The sequence below is a fragment of the Rosa rugosa genome, chromosome 3 (assembly GCF_958449725.1).
Source record: "Rosa rugosa chromosome 3, drRosRugo1.1, whole genome shotgun sequence".
NCBI lineage: Eukaryota > Viridiplantae > Streptophyta > Magnoliopsida > Rosales > Rosaceae > Rosa > Rosa rugosa.
The window spans coordinates 22659584-22663648 of NC_084822.1; the positions used below are offsets into that span (position 1 = coordinate 22659584).

General features: G+C 37.6%; 1 long non-coding RNA gene across 1 annotated transcript; it reads right to left on the reverse strand.

Moving 5' to 3' along the window:
- Positions 1–771: 771 nt before the first annotated feature.
- LOC133736324 (uncharacterized) lies at positions 772–2164 on the reverse strand. The gene is made up of 3 exons (XR_009859508.1): positions 1834–2164; positions 1345–1453; positions 772–833 (listed from the first exon to the last, which is right to left on the reverse strand). It is a non-coding gene; the product is annotated as an uncharacterized LOC133736324 (long non-coding RNA).
- Positions 2165–4065: the final 1901 nt, after the last annotated feature.

The following is a 4065-nucleotide window of genomic DNA, read 5'->3' on the forward strand; positions in this document are numbered from 1 at the left end:
CTCTCACAATCCGTGACTAGGTCACTCATTCAAAAATGTGGCACACTTTAGTTCTAGTTATACTAGTTTTGGAAATCCTGAAACAGCTAGCCTTCCATCTTATCTGTTTATCATTTTAAGAAATGTGTTAATATGTAAAACTTGAGTAGATTTTCCTAAAATTGTAAATGACATTTGAAATAAGATTGTCAAATCCAAGTCAAATTACTGTGTTAACAGTCTATGAATACCTCCACACGTACTTTCTCAGCAGCATGGTCAACCTAGAAAATTCACCAAAAATTCATTGCAAATCCAAATGACAAGGAATCAGTTTTCAAACAAGCATTGGGATGTCTAGTTCAATATACAGAAAAACCAGAACTTAAATGATTCAAGTAGAAGTTCAAATCTCAACAGAAAATCAGAGGAACATTTAAAATTCTGGAACTTTCTCAATTACAGACCAAACTTGGAAAATTCACAGAACATTCACTTTATGTCGAAATGCGATGAAACTTTTCAGATCCTTTGATAACTAACAGAAGTAAAACATATCAAAAAGTCAGGTCATTTGGAGGTCAATAAGTCAGGAAAAAGAAATACCAAAGAAGGCTGTACTGCAGGACAGTTTCTGCAGATTTCTTTCAAAATACCAGACTTCTTGGTATCATAATCCTTAATCTGAATCAAAGCCCCGGAATTATGCGACGGCAACAACAAACAAAGCCAAGCCAGCTTGAACCTCCGCCACTGCTCCGGTAGCTCATCCAGATAGTGAACCTCTAGATTGGGCGAAGCTGTGATCATCACCAAGTAGACCACTCCTATATATATGCAATGCCCTGCGTCGCCTGAGTAAAACCAAAGAGAAAAGGTAACTTCATCAGACTACATGCATAGCGGAGTCAGGTTTTTCGATTTGGACAAAGACTTTTCCCTAGCATCAACCACTCACAAGGATGCCTGCAAGAGTGATCAACCACAAGCTTGGCTCTGGGTTCATTGGGGTGACTGATACCCTTTAATTGGCAAGGATCACACTCCAAATCAAACTAAAAGTAAATGATAATTAAAGGAAATTAAGACTCTAAATTTATATGTGCAGAGGAGAAACTTCAACAATTTAGTTGTATTCTTAGCAGTACATCCTGGACTAGGTGGAATTTTCACTTAGCAAGGAAGACATATACAATACTCTACTTTAAACGCAAGGACCTTCATTTGAACACTACTTACACGGGAAACCATATTCAACTGTTTTGTTTTCTCTAAAGCCTGTAAATACTATCACATTATGCAAACACTTGCTATCCAAATACAATGACAACAACCAAAATAAGCAACAGATGACATCAAAGTGACCTGTTGATAGTGGTGCTTCTGAACACATCAAGACCTTGGCACAGGTCGGTTCTCATTCCACTGCTCGAACTCATGATTGCTATAAAAAACAATCTCTTCTACTGATAATCTGGTTCACCAGAAACACTCCTTGAATTAGAAAGAGAATAACCTCTTCAGAGAACAGAATTTCAATAAAATGCAGACAAAATCTTTGAATCTGAAACTAATCCAAATGATTTTTCTATGAGTAAAAATAAAATCGGATAGAATAATTACCAAACTCAGTTCTTAACAATTTACCCAATTGAAAGATAAACAAGACAGATCTATAAGGATTTACAAAAGGAAACACACAGTCCGATCAGAAACGCAACCGACCGAGCAAGTCTCATACAAATTGAAAGCAACATTTACTAAATATAAACCAAAATCAGCAATTGAATAACACAACAATTCAATAGACAAGAAGAGGAAGGATTGAAGTCAGAAAAATGTAGAAAAACATACCTGAAGAGGGCAATACTGGAAACTAGAGAAACCCTCGAAATCGAGGAACTGAATGTCGTGGCAAGGGTATGATTCCATTCCGGCCGAATCCAAGTAGGCGACCGTGGTGATGGACTCGCCCTTCCTGTGCTACCTTACTTTACAGCCAAAAGCAAAATCAGATTTTATTGATTCACCTCATGCATGTTCATCCTTAGGTCTGAAAGAAACCCCAATTTAGTTTGGGAGAGATGAAACAGAGGTATTCCCCCACCTTGGATGATTGGATTAGTTTGAACAAGGATTAAGAGAAGAAGGGCAAGAGAGAAAAGAGAGGAAGAAGGGAGAGCTGATAGCGTCTAAGGTTGGGTCCGGCGTTTCGTTTTGTGATTTTGTCAAGCGTGAATTCTTTAGTAAGAGATTGGGTGGGAAATTAGAATTTAGCCAAAAAAAAATAAGCGGGATCTCAAAATTGTTAACCTTATTTACGGCGCACATCATAAGCATGCCGTAAATGTAAAGTAACATTTATGGCATGCAATAAAAGCACGCCGTGAAAGACTACCAAGAGAAGTCTTTTACGGCGCGCATAAATAGCATGCCGTAAATGTAAAGTAACATATTTATGGCATGCAATAAAAGCATGCCGTGAAAGACTACCAAGAGAAAGTCTTTTACTGCGCGCATAAATAGAACGCCGTGAAAGACCAACACGGACACCTTATTTATGGCATACATTCGTAGCACGCCGTGAAAGACCAACAAGGGAAGTCTTTTACGGCGCGCGATCAATGCACGCCGTAAAATTTAGGCAGTAAAAGCCCAGATTTGTTGTAGTGTTCATTGCTTGGTCAAATGTCTTAAATGCTTTATTTTATGACTCCATCATTGCTGGTTCCAAGAGTTCCACCAGGCAAGGTTCCTACAACAAGCAGGAGAATATCAGAATTTTCTAGAGAAAATAAAGGGAATTAAAATGTAAAGACCGCAAAAACAGTCGACAGTGAGGAATCCTGATCCAGCTAGGATTTTTCATGAATTTATATTTTTCCGCTTATTTCATGCCAAACACTCTACAATACTCTTAAAATGACTCGATGACTCAAAACACGAAACTTAAGGGAGAAACAAGGCTAAAATGGGGCATATACTCAATAATATCGTCGCACTTTATGCTCCTATCAAATACCCCACACTTAGCTTTTGCTAGTCCCTTAGCAAAACAAAAATACAAAACAAAACAAATACTCCACAAAAAGCAAGTAAATGACTCTACTGCCCCTAACTGTTGTCTCAGAGACTCCAAACTCATGGCTTTCACGTTAAACACTTAATCAAAATCACATAGATAATTCCAAGGTTAATAAACATGTGACACTCATATGACTAAGTAAGATATGGAGAACTTAAGTTATACAGTGAATGATAGCATGTTTCGAACAAGTCCAATCCAAACTCACAAGGCATACTCTCGATTTTTCTCTCAGAAATGGCTATGCTTAAAAGCTTCACACTCAAGTATATGCAAGGGAACAAATTGTAAGGCAACAAACAGCTCGCATATTTCATCAATAAAAGCATTTTGTGAAGAATTTTTAAAGACCTCAAGAAATGACTAAGTGCACAAATGGACCTAAACCATAAGCTCGACTATGTAACTGACTCCACTGACCAAAGGCTGCCCATCTCAAGGATCAAGTAAGGACTTGAAACTGGTTGTAATGGGGTTAAGCTAGGGTTTTTGAAATGAAGATTAAGGATACAAAAATCCTAAGGACCTAGCAGAGCATATATGGACCACCTTATGTCACCATTTTTGTGGGCCAATTATCATTGTTTTGAACCCAACCTTCACTCTAACCAACATGGCCGGAAACGGACAAAAGCCTAATTTTCAACTTTGAGCCTTCTACAAATTTGAAAGTCCAAAACCACACTTAAACAATTTCCCAAGAGTTTTCTTTTCAATTTTTCTTCTCTTTTGCCGTTTTTCTTTCTTTCTTTCTTTCTTTTCAATTGGGGACACATGCTTGTTTGACTATGGTGGTTATCCTAATGCCTTCTATCCTATCCAAGATCAGGGCATATTATGGCATACAAGTTTTGACAGTCACAACAGTTGAGTTCTAGTATTCTCTAGTCCATTAAAATCTATGGCACATGATCATTGGATTTTCAAAGAATGATGAGGTTTTGCAAATACAGCCATGAAATTCTGGAATTATCAATTAAGCACTCGAAAAGAAAGTAGTT